Source organism: Protopterus annectens, chromosome 2.part1 (genome assembly GCF_019279795.1).
Source record: "Protopterus annectens isolate FY-2018-M chromosome 2.part1, PAN1.0, whole genome shotgun sequence".
Lineage (NCBI taxonomy): Eukaryota > Metazoa > Chordata > Ceratodontiformes > Protopteridae > Protopterus > Protopterus annectens.
In genome coordinates, this window is record NC_056729.1 from 1,396,050,549 (window position 1) to 1,396,072,778 (window position 22,230).

At 38.3% G+C, this 22,230-nt stretch overlaps 1 protein-coding gene across 7 annotated transcripts in view; it reads right to left on the bottom strand.

The window, feature by feature from the left end:
- Positions 1 to 22,230, bottom strand: part of DNMT3A (DNA methyltransferase 3 alpha) — a 5,166,949-nt gene that overhangs the window by 2,031,223 nt on the left and 3,113,496 nt on the right. The gene's annotated exons all lie outside the window — the stretch shown is intronic.

Sequence of the window (22,230 nt, forward strand, 5' to 3'; positions counted from 1 at the left end):
AGATAAGCTCACTAAACTAGGTATAAATCCCTATGTCACAAGATGGGTTGCCAACTGGCTCACGGACAGAACCCACACTGTGAAAGTAGCAGACTCCAAATCCGACTTCAGACCAGTGACAAGTGGAGTACCACAGGGTTCAGTCCTGGGTCCTCTCCTGTTTAGTATCTACTTCTCTGAAGTACAGGCTAACACAGAAGGTCTTTGGCTAACAAAGTTTGCAGATGACTGCAAATTAGGAGCTATAATCGAAACTCCTAATGATGTGGACATACTACAAAAGGGCCTCACTGAGACAGATGGATGGTGTCAAAGCCATGGCCTGAAGCTCAATGCCAAAAAGTGTATTGTCATCCCCTTTGGTAAAAACTCTGTACCCATGAACTACCACATAGCTGGTAGTCTACTTAACGCTGAAAATGTGATAAGAGACCTTGGGACACAGGTGGACAGTAGTCTCTCCTTTGATAATCACATCGCCACAGTGGTTAGGAAATCCTTCTACGTGAGTCACCTCATCACAAAAGGTTTCTCATCCAGAAAAAAAGAGGTTATTGTTCCTCTCTACTCATCACTCATTAGACCCATTATAGAGTACAATTCCCCTTTTGGTATGTACCTCACAAGACATCTACAACAACTGGAAAGGCCACAGAAATACCTCACAAAGAGGATTACTGGCCTCAAACAGATGCCCTATGCAGACTGTCTCAAAAAACTCCAGCTTTACTCTGTCGCATATCGCCTACTCAGAGGCGATCTCTGCCTAACATACAAAGCTATGTCAAACCCAGAGCTGTTGGACATGCTCCACTTAAAGAAATCCCAATCCCTCCGAGCTACACGCTCTAGGGACCTAAACCTTGTCACCACAATAAACAGAACATGCTGGAGGGAAAGATTCCTGTCCCAGAGACTTCCCATACTCTGGAACAGACTACCTATCTATGCCAAACAGAGCTCCTCATTAGCAATCTTCAAGAAAAATCTTGATGACTGGATGGGAAATAGGAAATTCATCCCAGGGATTACTTCCGCGGCTCTGCTCGACAGGGGCACAGGAAAATAATTTTCTTGGGTGGCGAAAGCCAGGGTACATTTTTGGCTAGGCTTATATAGGCCCTAGGGCCAATAGCTTAGCACCTACCCATGAACGTATGAACCTATAAGGGTGTGCACACTTATGCAACCAGCTTATTGTACATTTTTTTATTTTTTATATTTTTCCCCTAACAGATTTGTTTGTTTTTCAACTGAATTGTACAGGTTATAGGTCACATTAAAGGTGGGAAAAGTTTTGAAATGATTTATTGTGGTCTCATTTTTATATCACAAAAAACTGGCATTTTAACAGGGGTATGTACACTTTTTATATCCACTGTAGATCCAAATAGGCAGAGCGGGTGTCCTGATTCATGGAGGGGGTCCTAGAGCTGGCAGTGATTTGAGTAGGTGTCCTACCGACAGTTAATTGCACCCAAAGTATCTCCAGGGACTCATACTGTTTAACCAACCTGGAAGTATATTTATCTTTAATGAATATTGATGCATTGCCTCTTTAGTTTTCATGCCTTCAGTTTGGGATCTAAATGTGTGGAAGGTGGTGTAACCCGGTATGGCTGGGCTGCTTTTCACAGCCTTAAACTAGGTCTCAGTGACTGCACAAATGTTTGCATCGTCCAAAGTGAGGACTGGTTCCAGTGAGTGCAGTTTTGTGTTAAAACTCCTAGCATTTAGCAACATAACCTTTAGTTTGTTTTTAATGGAGTTTTTACATCAGGAATTTTGTCCTTGAGACACTGCCAAAAAAGGCACTATGGTACTGGCAAGAGCCTTAGCCAGTAGCCGACATCCCAGGGGTGACAGATGAAGACTATCTCTGGCAAAGCATCAAGGCCTGTCAATCGTGTCATTCCAGGTTGACAGATACTGGATCCATTTAGAATAACACCAGAAACTAAGCCAATTATTGAAGTCAATCATTTTCTGTTTGGACTGAGGCATCATCTTAGGTAAAGATAAAATGCTGCTTAAGGCTAGGGACATACCTGCCTAAGACACCATAGTCCGAGAGCTCAGTCATGTCTCTTTTCATATAGTTCAGAGAGGCACAGCTCAAGTCGTTCTCACCAACATGGACTATGATGGAGGCATAACAGTACCTGTTGCTGAGAGACTTGAATGTATGTGTGATATGGCGTATCCTGACACAGACAGCTGACCATGACCTTTTCCTTATCCAGTCTGGTGAGAGGGACATCTGTGTGTCTCACGATGGAATCACCTACGACTAATATGTTTGGGTTTGTGTTTTGCCTTAATGGCTTGGCAGGTGAGACACTGGTGCATCAGCTATTATGTGTATTGTGTTCTGTAGAGGAAGTACTATGTGTAGCGTGCTTGTGTTCGTGTTTGTTTTTGGGAATAAGTGATATGTGACTGTAGCATACCTCTCATTTGCCCAGATTTTTGTTTTACATTTCGGGGATGTTCCTCATAAAATGTGTGACTTTCTGGCAAAGCTTGGCATTTTATACAGGGCCAGACCACATCTAACCCACAATGCCAGGCTTGCCACTGCCTGTTCTCATCTGCTTTCTACCCTTCTGTATGGATCCCATATTCTCACCAACCTTCACAAATCTGAACTAAATAATCTAGAATCATGCTATCACAAAATTGCAAAGTTTGCCATGAATGCCCCACACAGGGCCCACCTACTGTGTTCTCTCAACTAAAATGGCTAGAACTCCCCAAACTTCTAGCTCACAACCAACTTATGATGGTCCACAAGTTAATTCACCAACCGTCTAACTGTCCTGCCCTCTCCAGTGTCGTTCAACCCACTCTCAACCTCAGGACCTTCAGATCCTCCAATAAACTTATACTAAAGGTAACCCAAACCCGATTCCCTCAACTATCATGGGGACTGCCTTTATTCCAATAAAATTACCAAACTTTGGAATACTCTCCCTCCTACAATTACTAAAAATCCACACAATCAGGAGTTGAAACAACAACTACACAACAATTACGCAACAACCTAACCATTAATTGGCTCTGCTCCTGTCTGACCCCTGGTTAAACCCACTTATGCTCATCCCACCCCCTTCCCACTGCTACAGCTTCTCCATGTTTCCTTCCATCTAGATTTTCTCTCTGTAATCTCTCCTTTCTAATCAGTGTTTTAGTACCACTGTTATGTTACTATTTACATAATTCCATCCTGCAGGAATCTCAAACATTCTGGACTAGCAATGATATATTTGTGTAACAAGCAATTTGTATATACTATATTTTGTACTAGCCTGTACTTAAGTTTTGTACTCTATAGAGTGTTTTTAATTTCATATCAGTACTGTAAACTGAATACTGCTGTTTATATTCAAAAGAATATATTGTACTGTTTTCTGGAGCTTTTCTCCCCGGGCCTCCACTGAAAATGGGCTCCTAGCCCAGTCGGACCTTCCTGGTTAACAAATGTAATAAATAAATAAATCACTGAGGACTGAAGTCAGCAAATAATGACATAAATTTTAGTTTCAGACTTCATATCCCTCATAAAAATACATGCTAATTGAAAACCTGTTTTTCTAGCAACATTCTAAGTTTATAAGAGCAATACTTGAACATTGCCCCTATTTTCATGCCTTTGTCCCCATTGTTTTTAGCTCTGCCCAGATTTTTTGCACTTACAGGTTGAGAGATCACTACAGTAACACCTAAACCTTGATGACTTGGTGGAGCATCTGGTAGCAATAAAGGAGTCATTATTAAAAAGACATGGCAGATTCTTGGTTGTGGACAATTTCTCACAGGTATTAGAGGTTAGTCCAATATGGTATGGCAGATCCTTGGGTGTGGAGAATTTTTCACAGGTATTAGTCAGAGGTTCAATATGGTATGATTTGTGGTGAGCAGGTAAAGTGACCCAGTGAAAGGGAGCTTATTAAGGTGGCTTTCTAGCAGTCTCATACAATATTAATCCTCAATCAACTCGTTAATGCATGCTGGCAGTCATTCAATATGGCATTATTTTGCTGGCTGCTAGTAGGCTGGACGGCACTTGCCTGGAGGTCATGGTCAAGGAAAATTAAAATGTCAGAAAAATCTTTTTAAATGAACACATAAAAGAGGCATTTGCCTTATTTGCACATTTAAAATAATTTCCTTACATTCAAATTGCTTACTTGCGAGAGTAAATATCAGAAATTCAATACTGGAATTAAGTTACACTATAATAAAAGTGCGGTTTGTGGTCTGCCTTTCAAGCACTGTACACTTGAATGAATCAAGGCAGCCCACACAAACAGCTTTGGAGGAATGAAGCAGCAAACAACGTGATCAGCACTGTAGATATGAATGACAACATTAACATCACATAGAATGATACTAGCAGACTAACTCAGGTACAGAATCACGTTTTCTAAAACGGAATGTATTAAAGAGAGTAAACTTGGTGAGTGTGACTATTAAATGGAAACTCCACCTTCTCCTGCAGTTTAACTCAACTCTTAGGCTGTCTGTCTCCCTACACTATGGTTTCAGTACTGTGTATGTGCTGGACACCTACTTGTACTTTGTAAAACTTTAATTTCCTTGCCTTTTTTAAAGCTTAACTTCTCACATAATTTGCAGAGGAATCTGTCTACATCTGCATGCATACCACAGACACAGAGAAATTTCTAGTCAGGTACTGCTGACAATCTTATGCTGGTAATTGGTCTTGCTAATGTCAGGAGCACAGCACCTGCTGTAAAAATAGACAGAAAGGTGTGAAACTGTTTTCCATGTCTTTATTGCAGACAGGAAAAGAACTTACTCTGTTTCACAGCTGTTTCCAATACAGCCATGCCTTTCATAGCAAAACAGAGCAATTAAATCAGTCAGTGGTTCAAAGGCAGTTGTAACCTTTTTTGGCAAATTTACATAACCAGCATCACAGTACTGAAATACTAAGCTTTTAACTTTAAATGTTTGTTGTTTATATTGCTTTACACTTTAAGATTACTTAAATGTAGTATCAACGATGTCTGTTGACATTTAGAGAAAAGTCAGAGAATATTTTTTCTTGTAATTCTTGTGAAGTATCAACACATTTACCAATGAGTGTGTGTGTGTGTGTGTGTGTGTGTGTGTGTGTGTGTGTGTGTGTGTGTGTGTGTGTGTGTGTGTGTGTGTGTGGGGGGGGTACTGCTAATTCATCCTGGGCTATAAAAATATACTTTGAACAAAGGCCTGCAATTTAGCTACTTTTTGGTTGCAGCTGTATAACTTACTGTAAACCAAGCACTGAGACATACACGATTGCCATTCAAGAAATAAAAGAAGGAGTCCTGTTAGAGAAGGTATATAAGATGACAGAGACTGACACTTATGCCCTTATATGTCAATGGCATGGGAATACACCACTATTTCCTTATGTCTAGCATGACTCATATAAAGCAGACTAGAAATGGATTATGGGAAAGATAAAGGCTTGAAGAAAAACAAGATAATGTTGATTTGTCAAGCCTCACTGGCAGCCATAACTCTCAAGAGCAAGAAATCTGGATAAAATAGGGACACTTTTTAAATATTGCTCTAACAGACTTGGAAAGTTGATAAAATAACATGTTTTGCATTAGCATGAATTTTCTGAAGGGCATGAAGTCTGAAACTCAAATGTCTGTCATAATTTTCTGACTTCAACCATCAATGACTTGCCAATGATTTGCCAGAAAACCATGATTTTATGAGCAACAGACCAAAAATATGATGCAAAAAATCTGGATGCTGTGAAAATCTGTACAATTAAGGGTTATGCTGGCAGCCAATTTGCAGAAAACAATACAATTCTATAAGAAGCAGTGAGAGTGATTTTGAGGTGTTAAAATTGCTCAGAAAACAAAGCATGACAAAACAGATTTTTTTAGTTGAAAGGTAGAGTTTTTTTCTTTAAAAGTTATACATTGATTTTAAAATGGCTTTCAGTCAGGCACATGCAAAATAGGAAATTAAGCTCCAGTCATATTCTGTTTGGGGATGATGTGACAATATAGGAAGTGATATATCTGGAGACTGATAGGAAAATGCCATCTGCATCCCATCCCAAATCCAAGACTAGAAAAGGCTATTGAAGGAGTAAGGTATGCTGCCTGTTGTAAAGAAAGTATTAGTGATTGTTACTATGTCAGGCTGGTGAAGATTACCTAGTTATTCATGATATAAACATTTGTTTTTCATACTGGTGGTTCTGCACTTGAAAAAAGATGTGTTGTTGTGGACCACTGTCATTAAAGGACTGAAGTAGTACAGTGGATAACTTGCCAGCGGTGGACTTTTAATGGGTGTGAATAAATTGCCTGACTTTAATTTAAAATGCATATTGAGGGATGTAATGCAGAAATCATAATGGATGATAATATATGGTATGTAAAGTGGGACAGTGGATAAAGTAGGGTGACAAGTCAAACATATTGTCAAGGTGATGGACTGTATATTAGTAAATTTAAAGTCAGCGGTAGGCTGTGTAGGGTAAACTGGAACAGTTAACAGCAAAAGCCATTGATTTGAACTGGGATAGCACAGGGACTCTGCACTTTGAGAGATCAAGTGATAGCAAATGATGACTCCTCTTGTCTCCCTTATAAAAAATATAAAAAGCACAAATCAAGGAGTGGGTGTATGTTAGGTGGGCAGCAACCATACCCACCAGCCAAGTCTAGTAGAAGACAATGTAGCAATGAACATTAGTGCCAATCCCAGTGCCACTAGTAGACCACATTGAAGTAGTAGAACAAAGATGGCAATGTGTGGCAATTCAAAACTTGCACATCTTTTAATGTAATGCAGTCGAATCTCTGAGAACAGACAGCCAGACATGAATACTGAGTTCCCATATACAGTAGCAGAGGAGGATGAAAGGACCTTTGTATTTTCTATCTACAGAATATTTATATTTCTTCTCTTTACTTAGTTTTTGCATGTATATCATCACTACAACACAATATGAAATACTCCCAGTAAACCAGTACAGACTGATCTACAGGAGGCATGAGTTGCTGAGAAACTGCAAAACAGCACTGTAGCTTGAACGCATCAAACTCGGCATACTCAGTGCCTAACAACTACTAAATAAAAAAGCAGTATTTCAATAAACATGGGTATAGCCAGCTGATTAGAGGAAGTATAAAGCAACACTGCGCTGGATGTTTGCTAACTAGTTATGAAAAGCTGTTTAAGTCCTTGCCATGCACTCAGTCAGTTGTCAGATGCACAGTCCCTACTCACCACATATCAAATGAACAGTGCTATTCATAATACAGGCTGTGACTACAAGTTTACAGCTTAAAGATAAGTAGAAGCTATGTATTACATAGGATGGTGATTACATGTTTACAGCTTAAAAAACAATGAAGCTAGATAATTTTACCATGTCAAAACAGAAACACAGCAATAATCACTTCCCTCTCCATGTTATAACACAATACTTCTAAAAACAGTACAACAAATTTAGCTTGGCTGTGGAATGACAGCTAATTTGCCACAGATAGAAATGGGACCAGGGTATTTAATGTAAGGGCTGTGTTACAGCCATTAGATACCGCACTTTGTCACAAAATAAAAATCACTACAACTGTATCACAGAATTGCAGACTGTACAAGGCAATTGGGTTATGTGGCCATTTATGCCTTGGCAGTACAGACCTTTACTTCTCCTTTTTCAAGGAGCGATAGGCCAGTCAAACCAGGATGAAATTATGGATGCCCATCCAACTGTTTAAGTCCTTCTTATAGGAAGGTAGTTGATCTGGAGTGGAAAATGAATCCCAGTGAAGAGGTAGTTGCTGCATTACAAATCACAAATGGTCTATGGTCAACTTAACCACTGTCCATAAATTGCATTAACCCTCTCACAGATTCATTAAACAGGAACTACCCTTAACAAAGCCAAACTCCTGACGGCTAAGCCTAATAAGATTTTTTTTATATCATAGTTTACTTGGTCTGTTATGACCAATTCCATGGCCTTACAGATGAAGCTTTTCAAGCTGATGGGTTTGTAATTCCTGGGACCTAAGGTAGGGCGGCCCATGTGAAGAGGCATCACAACTGCTGTGCTTGGGGTCAAAGCCAGTGGATAAACTCAGGCTGAATAGTTTTAAGAGCAGGTCCACCCGCATACACTTGGTGTTGCTCAGCTGTGATAAGGGGTTTTAGGTCTTTAGCTACATGTGGGTTTGGTATAGATGTCTCTGGGGTAAAATTAGAATTGAATTTGTTTGCCAGTACATTTGCAATATCTGCTGAATTGGTGTAGATACTGCTACTTTAGATGAGTTCAGAGCAATGTAGAGTGTTATTTTGTAACTTCCTGATGTAGGTAAAGAAAGATCTGCAATTATCCTTAGCTTCCAATGGTAGCCTAAGTTCATGAGAAGCATTAGTTTTCCTGATGGTCTTTTCAGTACCCTGCATAATCTTTTGATGTTAACACTGATTTACGGTTCTTTAGTTTTGATATATATTCAAATTACTTCTTTTCTCTTACTGTATTTATGGATTGGGGCCACCATGCTGGTTTGCTCTGTTCTTTCCTTTTTTGTTTAGTTTTGGTAGGGACTGACTGGAATATTTGAATAGTATATTTACCTCAGCTAGTTTAGGGATTTTAAAAAGTTTACCAATCTGTGGTCACACTTGCCTGGGAAAGAGTAAACCTGTGGGACAGTGCACATTACTGCCACATCTTTAAGGAACAGGTCAAGAAAATACACTTATGTAACTAAATTCACCTTAACAGTAGATGATAAAATGATCACTGCTGGAGTAGCTTTAGTCATATACTTCATGCCAGGGATATAACAGCTGGCCAATTTACAAAGTTTTAGGACAACATCCCCATGCTAAAATGTCAGTCAACTCGAACTGTTGTGACTAAAAAGATCGGTTTAGGTGCAAAACCCTTCAGAACTTTAATCTCAGCAGAGATTGAGGTTGAGCCTAGGACTATGCTAGGAAAAACAAAAAGAAAATGTCCACATCCTGCCATAAACAACACACTAAAAAACAGTGGGGAAGGAGGGAGGGAGGGAGAGAGTGTCTAGTGCAGCAGTGATCATTCGAACATCTACTGTTATGATACATTTACTTACCTACTCGTACTATGTTCATTAAATTGATCACTGTTGCAGATGCCTTACCTATATGGTAGATTATCCTAACTTACTATGTTTGGGAGGTAGTGGAAGAAGAAGGGGCTTTGTTTTACAACAGTACCCCACTGGTCATTTTGTGCAGAAATAAGCATGGCCAGCATGATTGGCATGCCTAGTGGCTGTGATGTAGCATGCAAATGATGCCTGTTTACATGCCATGCAGATTTGCCGGTGACATCACGCATATATTGGTTGTTGATTGGCACATGGTGAAATCACCCCCTGTGCATGCCAGCTGTGGACCTTCTGAGACAGAAGAAGGAAGACTACTGAATTACTTGACTCATAGGAAACAAGCAGACATAGCAGGTCAGTCGCTTACCAGCTACCAACTCTGCAACTTTCTTTGTACCACCCTTCTACAGTACAAACTGCAGACATGCAAAAAAAATGTAGCATCTATTCAGTATGCAATGCTATTTCTATATCTACACAGCTACAAAACAGTTCTCCAAAATAAACTGCTGCTGACTGCTTGAAGTTTAGCAGAATCTTCTAGGATGTATTTAATAAAAAAAAAAAAAAAAACAAAACTGCATTTTTGCTTCTAACAATTTTTATCTTGCATGGTATCAGTTGTATCCTGTGTATTATCTATGTATTTTGCATTCTGTGTATTACTATTATGTATTTTTATTCTCTGTATTTTCTTTGATTTTTCTGTATTATTCTGGAGCTTTTCTCCCCAGGACTCCACTGAAAATGGGCTCTTCATGGCCGAATGGACTATCCTGGCAAACAAACTGCAAATAATAATAAAATAATAATAATAGAAATGTTAAATGGAGTATTACACAAGTCATACATATTAAGGGACGCTGATTTTCAAGAACGATCCTGGGCTTGGGTTTTTTTGTTGTTGTTGATTTACTCCGCTTAACCATTCTGATTTTGTAACAAAACAGTCATTGCAGTAGCAGCACAATACCATATAGTAAACACGTTTCAACTTCAGAATATGCATGCCAATGCAATACAATACAATTTAACCCCCCCCCCCCCGGTTCTAACACTGATTTCACTAAATTGACTGGTTTTAAGTCTGTTTATTTTTCTGCCTTTCTATAATTTACTGTTTTATCAGTTATCCATTACCTGCCCATTTGAGTTCCAAGACACTATTTCCCTTATTCAAATTCAATTTTATATACCCTTAATCTTATATCCTGTTGGATAAGGCAAATATTTTTCATGTATACAAAAATGGGATAGATGGGTGCATTGTATTAAACTGGACATTGATTCGAATGAAAGAAATAACTTTTCTGTTGATTGAGGAAAAGCAGCATATTTAGCTCGGCAAAGCAACACATCAATTAAAGAAATCAGTCGGATGACTGTACAAGCACAATATGTTGATTTCAGCAAGGAAATTAATATAAATGCTGTTCAGTGTGTATCAACCTTGCAAGCCTTTTTAGCTCACAGAACTCTAAATGGAAAACATGCATCAGCCCACACATATGCTGTCAAAACTATCTTACTATACAGTGATATTAAATCTATCTGCTGTGTATCTAATATAATATTTTTTTAAATGACTAAAGGATTAGCAAATGCAAGATAACTTGTACAGTGCTACTAAACCTCTCCCCATCTCTCACTTTTGTCAGGTGATATAGACATACCCAAAATTACACTTGGTTGCAGTCAGTTGCAGTTTCCTATGCACATAACAGTGCAATAACTTAACTAGTTTACTCATCTTCATTAACAGTAGGGACAAGCAAAGCATAAATACAAGCCTCGTTTTCAGTAACTCATGTGCGGTGAAGGAAACCATGACCATTACTCTGTTCTATGGAGCAAGTGCTACACAGTCATACAAGAAGTATACCACATAGTGGTAATGTGCTTACAGTTGTTTGCTATAATGCTGCAACATTCAGCACTGCCTTGGGAAAATAAATATACCAGTGAAACATCAGCAGAAGGATACAGTGTCAGTCAGTAATTAAGTGTATTACTGAAATGTGTTCAGTCTGACAAGTTATCTGCATTAAATGATGAATCAGTCACCTGAATATATAAGTAGGAAGTAGAAGCATCAGAATGTTTATTTCAAACACTAAATCAATATGGTTTGATTGCCAGTTTCTAATATTCTATGTTTTTGTTCTAAGCTGGTGCATGTTGGACACTGCTAAAGTCTGCCAACTAATCAATCTTTCATGCCTCAATCAAAGCTCCTTCAAGTACTTTGTAGCCTTAGAAATACTGTATGCCTGCCAAGGCATTAACCATATCACTGTTTCCAAACAGAAATATACTATTTAGAAATATTTGCTACAATAATGATATTAAATAGTTTGAAAGTACAGCCATCAACTGTAAAATACAAAAAAAAAAAAAAAAAAAAACACAAAGGGGACATACTGCACAGCAAGTTCAGCACTGAAAAGCAACACTTTTTTGTCTTTTAAATGCTTGGTAGCTGTTTTTAAGTTGTTTAGTAATTGTTGTATAATCTGAACTTCAAAGCTTCTTTTACTTTGCTTTTATATTAAGAAATTCTACAATAATCCATGTTGTTGCAGAAGGAATTTACCTGGTCTCTCTGAGTTGGGAACCACTCAAGGGAGCTCAAAGTGTGGCTGTTTATTGGCTAGAGGGCATAGGAGTTAGTTTTCAAGCTTTTTTCCTCTGCTATAAATCAAGCAAGTTTGCAAGACTCCATGTTCACATACAAAAATCTCTGCAACACTTTTCAAGTGTTTAAACTGCATCTACAACCATCCAAGCTAAAATATTTTCTTGATTTACAACACATGCACTTGCTTTATATAGTGATTCCTACTGTTTTTGAGCATTTTCAAAGCATGCATTTAATTCTGTGGCAAAACAGGCTCAAAAGGTTGTAGAGTAAGTTTTTCCAACACAAAATTGAGATCCCAAGCAGGAGTAGGAGCTCTACGGGGGTCTTATATTCTTTGCCCCTCTGAGAAACTGCTTGAACAAAGGATGCGAAAACAATGGTGGGTCACAATCATAGTGAGCTGAAATTGCTGCAGCATGAATCTTAATGGAAGAGAAGGACAAACCTTTGTCCAATAACTCAGTAAGATATTGAAGAGCCACACTCAAATTAGGCTCAGAAATCTCCAAATTCCTTGCTGCACTCCAAAATAAAAATCTCTTCCATTTCTCTGCATACACTTTCCTTGTACTAGGTCTTCTAGCTTCCATAATCACATTTAAAACTTGTTGAGGAAGTTGAGACCGCTGTCTCTCAAAACAGAATATGCCATGCTGTTAGATGAAGAGAGTAAGCTTGACATTGAGCAGGTGGCCGTCCTCTGAGACAACAGGTGTGGAATCAAGGGTAAAGGCCATGGAGGCTTCTTTACTAGACTCCTCAGTAATGGGTACCAATGCTGCCGAGGCCAATCTGGAGCTATTAAAATCATCCTTGGCTTGTCTTGTCTGACCTTTAGAAGCACCTTTGGAAGAAGAGGCAGAGGTGGAAACGATACACATGAAGATTTTTCCAACTGAAAGAAAGAGCATCCACTTTCCAAGCTGTGTGATGTAACCTCTTTGTGCAAAACTTTGGCAGCTGGTGGTTTAGTGGAGAAGCGAACAGATCTATGTCTGGAGTTCCCCAGGACACTGTCAACCTTTGAAATACATGAAGATCCAGTTTCCACTCGTGGGGATCCATGATTTGTCTGCTTAACACATCTGCTAAGGAGTTCTGTGCTCCCGGCAGAAACCTTGCCTGAAGAGTTAGGTGCAAGCTGAGCGCAGTCTCCCATAAAATCATTGCTTGCCTGCACAATGGGTAAGAATGTGTTCCCCCTTGTTTGTTGATGTACCACATGACAGTTGTGTTGTCTGTTAGAATCAACACCTGCCCCGGAAGAAGTAACTCCTTGAAAGCCATTAATGCAAATTGGACTGCTAACATCTCCTTCATGTTGATATGTAGATGCTGTAGTCTGGCAGGCCACTTGTCTTGTATCCACTTTCCATTTAGATGAGCTCCCCAAGCAATGTCTGAGGCATCTGTCGTTAGAATCTGACTCGCCTCTGGCCGGGTCACAGAGAGTCCCTTGTTTAGGTGACATTCCTGAGCCCACCACAACAATTCCTTTTGAATGCAAGGTATTATTTGAATGACAGTGTCCAAATCCTGGCAGTGCTGTGTCCATACATTTTGAGATACCATTGTAGCTTCCTCATATGCAGTTTGGCATTGGGAAGTACCAGAATACAAGATGCCATGAACCCTAAGGCTTGAAGGACTGTCCTTGCAGTCAGCCCGACTGAAGAGATAGCTGATGGAAGTAACTGGAAAGATTCTTTTGTTTGTCCGGGGTTAAAAGGCCATCTGGGCTGCTGTATTCAGTCTCACACCCAGAAAGCACATGTCTTGAGAGGGTACTAGACTGGACTTTATTTCATTCACAGAATACCCTAGGCATCTTAGCACTGCTATGACATATTCCAGATGCTGTAGAAGGTCTTCCTTTTCTTGAGCCAGAATCAGGCAGTCGACCAAGTAAGGGTAGATTTGAATTCGTTTTCGCCTGTCGTAAGCTATCACTGGAGCCAGAACCTTTGTGAATACTCTGGGCAGTAGATAAGCCAAAGGGCAATGCAGAGAACTGATAATGAGAATTTCCAGCTCGAACGCAGATACTTCCTGCAACACAGTCTTATAGGCACATGAAGGTAAGCTTCCTTGAGATCTAAAGTTACCATCCAATGATCTTTGCCCAGCAGAGGTAAAAGCTGTTGCAACGTCAACATCTTGAACTTGGGAATGTCCAGATAAGTGTTGAGGATAGATAAATCCAAAATTGGTCTCCACGTGTTCCCCTTCTTTGGTACTAGGAACAGGCGAGAATAAAATCCTAGGCCCCTTTCTGGTATAGGGACTGGCTGAATGGCCCCTATTTGGAGTAACAGAGAAATTTGCTTGTGAGCCTCTTCCCTTTGTGGAGGAGGAACGTCTGGCATGCCTTTGAAAGGGGCAATGTGTGGAAATAAAACCTGTAACCGTGGTGAATGATATCCAACACCCATCTGTCTTGAGTGATTAAATCCCAATTTTCTTTGAAAAGAGACAGTCTTCCTCTCAAAGGAGCTACCAGACGAGAATCTACTGGCAGCTGAAAAGGCAGGTCATTGGGTCTGTTTACGAAAGGACTGACCCCTGCCCTCACCAGAAGTCTGAGCCGGTGAACTCCCTGTTCTAGGCCTAAAAGAACCTTGAGCTCTGCCCCTACCACGCCTCGACCTACCCCTAGACTGGGAATCAAAAGCAGGATATGTCCATCCCTTAGTAGGCCAATTTCTACTAAACTTTGGTGGCTGCACCTGCAAAAAATCTTTAACAGTTTGCATAGACTTAGCTTTGTCCTCCATTTTCTTTAAAACTGCTTCCACAGGCGAACCAAATAACACATCAGACTGTAAAGGAGCATCCAAAATCCTAGTCTTAACATGCTCTGCTAAATTCTGATCCCTCAACCAGGCATGCCTGCGAAGAACAGAACTAGTGGCAGCCACCCTCGAGAGGCCTGCACAGCATCAAATCCACATTGCAAAGAATGCTTACCCACTTGTTCAGACACATGAACTAAATCCAGCAACTCTTTACACTCTATACCTTCCGCCAAAGCATCCACCTTAGATTTCAATTGTGAAAGGAGATAATTTTGATATTTTAGCATGTGAAACTGACAATTCAACGCCTCATGGCTAGAGTGGAAGAAGTATACACTTTCTTTCCCCACCTATCCAAAGCCCTTGCCTCTTTATCAGTGGGAACAGGATTTTTAAACCACAGAGGCCTTAACACCTTTAGGCCCCTGAGAAACAGTTTCTGGGTCCGCCCTAGGACTCTTAAACAAATACTTATGAGCTTCGGGCACCCTATAGTACCTATCAGGTTTAACAGGGCAGGAGGCAAAGAGTCAGGGTTCAGGGAAGCCTCTGCAAAACATCTTCCACCACATTCAACACAGGAGGTATAGCTAAGGGCCTATGTTGGGGTAAAAATAAGAATTCCCTAAGCCTTTTCCTGAATCAGAGTAATCTTGGCCTTCCCATTTAAAGTGTTCCCTCATGGAATGCAGAGTCTCTGAAAATGAGAAATCCTCAGGAGGAGAAGCTGTAGGTGTGGAATCATCCACATCAGAATCAGAATAAGGAGGAAACTCCTGCAAGTCTTCCGCAGAAGACTCAAGCCTCTGAATACTGTTCCAAACTCTCAAACTCAGGTTCCACCCTAGGCCTCTTATCAGGAGGGGGCATAGAGCCTCTAATCATAGTAATTAAATCTTCTGCCATTTTAAGCATATGTTTCTTAGGCACAGAACCTGAAGTGCTAGGAGAAGCCCCCACTGAAGCTGAACTTGGCCTACCTCTCAAAGAAGTTTTGGAAACAGTAGGAGAAGCTCTAACTATCTTGGGAAGAGAGGGAAGAACAGTTACCTGAGAAGCCCCCTCAGCCTGGCCTACCTCCTGAGAGGGCACATCCTGTAACAGTAAAGTCTCTGCCTGAGACTCCAAAGAAACTCCTGGCAAAACCTCTGGCTCCACTGAGCCTTCTAAAGAACCGACGTCCGGGACTGCCGGTTCATCAACCCTAGGCTTTGCTGTTTTGTCTTTGCGCTTTTTGGACGAAGCGGGCGTCGGAGCATCCGACGGCATTTTGTACCCAAACACTAACCTGGCACAGTCTAACCTTCTCTTAATAGTGCGTTTGTTAAATCTAGCACAAGAGCGGCAACCAACAACGTCGTGCTCAGGCCCTAAACAAGGTATACACAGAGTATGGTAATCCCTATGAGGTATCTGCTTCCCACAAGAAATACAGTTATTCATTTTTTCTGACATCCGGTTAAATACTGAGGCAAGAAAAAACCAAAATGTTCCCAACGGGTACTTAGCCAACTTTGATTCGGTCTGAAACTCCGACTTCGGAAATATTTCAGAACGCCAACCTGCACTCGCAAAACTGCTTCTGCATCGGACCATGCGCAAAAAGACTGAGGATATGACGCCGGTCATGCGATTAGTACCCTGACGCCCTGACGCCAGTCTAATGCGCCTTGACTGACGTCAGCCATATACTTTGGTATTCGGGCCGACTGGACAGCGGACTACCCCAATGGTTAGGACTGCAGCAATGTGGAATGAAGAACATCTGCAAATAATAATAAAATAATAATAATAGAAATGTTAAATGGAGTATTACACAAGTCATACATATTAAGGGACGCTGATTTTCAAGAACGATACTGGGCTTGGGTTTTTTTGTTGTTGTTGATTTACTCCGCTTAACCATTCTGATTTTGTAACAAAACAGTCATTGCAGTAGCAGCACAATACCATATAGTAAACACGTTTCAACTTCAGAATATGCATGCCAATGCAATACAATACAATTTAACCCCCCCCCCCCCGGTTCTAACACTGATTTCACTAAATTGACTGGTTTTAAGTCTGTTTATTTTTCTGCCTTTCTATAATTTACTGTTTTATCAGTTATCCATTACCTGCCCATTTGAGTTCCAAGACACTATTTCCCTTATTCAAATTCAATTTTATATACCCTTATTCTTATATCCTGTTGGATAAGGCAAATATTTTTCATGTATACAAAAATGGGATAGATGGGTGCATTGTATTAAACTGGACATTGATTCGAATGAAAGAAATAACTTTTCTGTTGATTGAGGAAAAGCAGCATATTTAGCTCGGCAAAGCAACACATCAATTAAAGAAATCAGTCGGATGACTGTACAAGCACAATATGTTGATTTCAGCAAGGAAATTAATATAAATGCTGTTCAGTGTGTATCAACCTTGCAAGCCTTTTTAGCTCACAGAACTCTAAATGGAAAACATGCATCAGCCCACACATATGCTGTCAAAACTATCTTACTATACAGTGATATTAAATCTATCTGCTGTGTATCTAATATAATATTTTTTTAAATGACTAAAGGATTAGCAAATGTAAGATAACTTGTACAGTGCTACTAAACCTCTCCCCATCTCTCACTTTTGTCAGGTGATATAGACATACCCAAAATTACACTTGGTTGCAGTCAGTTGCAGTTTCCTATGCACATAACAGTGCAATAACTTAACTAGTTTACTCATCTTCATTAACAGTAGGGACAAGCAAAGCATAAATACAAGCCTCGTTTTCAGCAACTCATGTCGCAGAAGGAAACCATGACCATTACTCTGTTCTATGGAGCAAGTGCTACACAGTCATACAAGAAGTATACCACATAGTGGTAATGTGCTTGCAGTTGTTTGCTATAATGCTGCAACATTCAGGACTGCCTTGGGAAAATAAATATACCAGTGAAACATCAGCAGAAGGATACAGTGTCAGTCAGTAATTAAGTGTATTACTGAAATGTGTTCAGTCTGACAAGTTATCTGCATTAAATGATGAATCAGTCACCTGAATATATAAGTAGGAAGTAGAAGCATCAGAATGTTTATTTCAAACACTAAATCAATATGGTTTGATTGCCAGTTTCTAATATTCTATGTTTTGTTCTAAGCTGGTGCATGTTGGACACTGCTAAAGTCTGCCAACTAATCAATCTTTCATGCCTCAATCAAAGCTCCTTCAAGTACTTTGTAGCCTTAGAAATACTGTATGCCTGCCAAGGCATTAACCATATCACTGTTTCCAAACAGAAATATACTATTTAGAAATATTTGCTACAATAATGATATTAAATAGTTTGAAAGTACAGCCATCAACTGTAAAATACAAAAAAAAAAAAAAAAAAAAACACAAAGGGGACATACTGCACAGCAAGTTCAGCACTGAAAAGCAACACTTTTTTGTCTTTTAAATGCTTCGTAGCTGTTTTTAAGTTGTTTAGTAATTGTTGTATAATCTGAACTTCAAAGCTTCTTTTGCTTTGCTTTTATATTAAGAAATTCTACAATAATCCATGTTGTTGCAGAAGGAATTTACCTGGTCTCTCTGAGTTGGGAACCACTCAAGGGAGCTCAAAGTGTGGCTGTTTATTGGCTAGAGGGCATAGGAGTTAGTTTTCAAGCTTTTTTCCTCTGCTATAAATCAAGCAAGTTTGCAAGACTCCATGTTCACATACAAAAATCTCTGCAACACTTTTCAAGTGTTTAAACTGCATCTACAACCATCCAAGCTAAAATATTTTCTTGATTTACAACACATGCACTTGCTTTATATAGTGATTCCTACTGTTTTTGAGCATTTTCAAAGCATGCATTTAATTCTGTGGCAAAAACAGTCATTTCTCTCTTGGCTTAGTTCTGCAGAAGGACGGATTCGTCAGGGATGTAGTTGTTTGGTAGTCGTTTGTTATAAAATCTGCACTTAAGAGCCATTTTGGCTGTACTTTTACATTAAGAAATTCCAGGATTATTCATCTTGTGGCAGACTGTGTTTACCTGGTCTCTTTTAGTTAGGAAACACTTCAGGGAGTTCAAAGCATGGCTGTTTATTGGGTAGAGGGCATAGGAGTCAGTTTTCAAGCTTTTTTATCTGCTATAAATCAGGCAAGTTTGCAGAGCAGCAGCAGTTAGTAGTATCTTGTACAGCAGCAAATGCCTAGACAGCAAAATTCCCTATAAAGTTAGGATTGGATCTAAAACCTGTTAAATACTGTGATATTGTGCAGAATTAAAATTAGAGCGGCAAGCTTGCATATAGAATAACACTACCATATCCTAGCACTATATAACATCTTGCAAGTAACCCCAGAAACTATCCTAGCAGACCCTTGTTAAAATTCATAAACAGCCCATCCTATCACATGATCAGATAACACTGATAGACAATTTCCAAATGCCTCTGGCCAGCTTGGTAGATTTGGGTAGCCTAGGGCAATACACCAATTGTCTCATGTTCTCAGATAACCACTTGAACATTAAATATACAACCTCCTTAGAAGCAAAATCTCAGATACAAACAACGTTGTCAGGAATACCCACACTACATCTCTTGCAAACACCACTCATCACACACACATTGTCTTATGCTGAGGCACTAAAAAAACCTTCTCAAAATCTCAAAAAACTTCAAAGCTGCCACACTGCAACACTGGTCCTTAGCAGTAGAAAATACAGGTTTGTTTTATTTCTTCTATTGTTTTTTTCCCATTGAATTCTAGTTGCTATTTTATTTCCAGATTTTATACCTAATAAAGAAGTTTCATTCATTGCAAAATATATACTCCTATCTTTACTACATTACCCAGATATTTACTTTTCTTTTTATTTAAAACCACCCATATCGCCTCTATACACTCATTTGTGCAAATTATTACTTCTTTTATCTATTTTTTTATTATAATGTTATCTGCATATTTTAACTGAACTGGAATTCTTAGCCCTTCAGGCGTTATATACCTAGCCTTTTTCTATCTGTAATTTACTTCACATACTATCACATTCATAACTAATACAAAATGCATTCAGCTCATTGGAATCCCCATCTTACACCACTCTTCATATGTACCTTTTGGCTTAACCAGCCATTTACAAATATTTTTACACTATTATTAGCATGTGCTAACATACTTAATTTCCTAACTTTCTCACTTATATTATGTTCTTCCATTATTACCCATAAGATTTCATGTCCAGTTGTGTCAAATGTCTTAGTAAGGTCTCCTGTCATAACTGTCACTTCTTTCGTTCTATTCATAATATCATCCTCAATTCTCTATCATTAATAATTTTTGACAACCCTTCACCTTTCCACTATATATATTATCTTCCATAATATTTTCCATTTTAGCTTCAAATCTTTTTTGTTTTACTTTCATAAAGATGTTATAATCATTATTATTCAGTACTATCGGTCTTCAGTTTTTTTACTGTCTTCTATCTTCCTTCATCCATATGAATTTAAGTATTCCACTACATAATTCTTTATACTCAAAACCTTCATTTAACCATTCATTCACAATCTTTAAAAAAAATTTTTTTTGCTATTCCCTTAAATTTTTATACATTTAATACTCTATTCCATCTGGTCCTGCAACCGAATCTATATTTACTTGTCCTAAAACTTTATCTAGCTCATTTAAATAAATCTCATTTTCCAACTCTTTATTCTCTTTTACTGTTAACTTTTTTACCTTCCATGTTTTTTACTACCTTCTTTTTTCCTTAAACATTTCTTGTACATATTGTTCTACACTATTCATAATCTTTTACTGAGTTCTATTTCTTCTTTTACATATTTTATTTTTCTCATTACACTATCATTGCCCTTTACTGATCCGCTTAAGCAACTCAATACTTCTCTTTTTCCTTATAAAAACATCTTTGCTTATATAAGATTTTTGTATTCTTTGTTGATTTCTTTGATATAATTATTTTTCTTTGTCATACTTTGTTATATGTTCTTTTATATTTTTCCTTCTCTATGTTTCTCACATCATATTGCCACTTTCTTCCTTAAATATCATCTACCATTCTGACTTATGTTTATAAAATGTTCTCATAGTAATATGATCTCTCCATAACTGCATTACTAATCTCCTTCTTTCTTCATTCCATGCTTTCTCATTTACCCTTTTTTATTCCTTTGCTTATTTTTATGTATTCCTTGTTTTCCTTTAGCTGTAGCCATATAGCCATATGATCAGAAAATCCTGTTTTAACTACCTCCCTTTCTCATATAACTAAACTTTGATACTATAAAATAATCTATTTCAGTTCTAAACATACCCCTTTTGTAACTCCATATTTTTTTGTCCCAAAGCTTTAACTTACCACATCTTATAACTTCTAACATTTTCTTATATCATTTTCTTTCTTTTTATTTTTGCCTCTTAAATCACAACCAAAGTTTCCTGTCATTACAATATTCATATTTTTTCACTACACAGTCTAAAACCTGATGAAGGTTTCCTTTCTTTACAATTAGTATAAGCATATAATGTTATAATTCTATATACTTGTTCTTTCCATTTTAGATCTACAAGGGTTAATTATCCCATTTTTGCTAAAGTTACAACTAATATTTCTACAGAATATGGCTATTCCAGAACATCTCTAATTTCTCAATTTCCAGATTATCTTTCCTCCTCATAGTTTCTCTGTAATATTTTTGTATTTATTAAAAATCTTGTGTCTTCTAATATAACTACATATATATCACATGTACTACACCACTCCAAAATCCAGATTCTTCTTGCAATAGTCTTAATGCTATTTCACAATTACAGAAAGTACTCAACATTGCCATTTTCCCTTTTCCCTAGATTCATGGTTTCATAAGTTCATAGCTAATCACTAGCATAGCTTTCTTAAAAGGCCATTCCAAGACTAGCCAATTTCCCTTTCAAAGGTGAGACTCAAACACTGTACCTTGTGTCTATGAGTCAAACACTTTAACCATTATCCCATAACCCAATCATTAGCAGTATATATTCTTTTTCATGCATTTCCTTTCTTTTTTCTTTTGCACTTACCCCTTTACATTTTCTTTCTCTATCTTTAACCTTTTACCAACAGATTTTCTTCTATTTTACTACCACCCAGATCGATGCCTTCTTCATCACTTAATTCAGAACCTTCTTCTATGTCCTCTTTATTATTCTTTTTCTCGTCTAGTTTTCTTCTATTTCTACTACTTCTTAAAGTTCTGCTTCTTGTTCATCTTATTTCTGTTTTTTTCATTACTCTTACTTTCATTTTTGCAATCCATCCATAAATGTCTAATTTTGTTATATATATATATATATATATAAAACATATTTTTGCATTATGTCCCATTTCCCCACAAATATAACATTTCCTTTTTTCACAGTTACCTATCATATGTCCTTCTTTTCCACAAAAAAAGAACATGTTTTGGATTGTCCCCAGTATTTTACAACATCCCTGTTCCCCTCCACATTTATCATGCTTGGTATATGTCTATTTTTTTCTCTTTCTGTTTTTAACATAATACTGAAATCCCAGCCACCAGTGCATAAACCCATTTTTGTCATAAACATTTGCAATGTCCAGTACTTCTTTAAATAAAGTTTTCACTTTTTCTACCTCT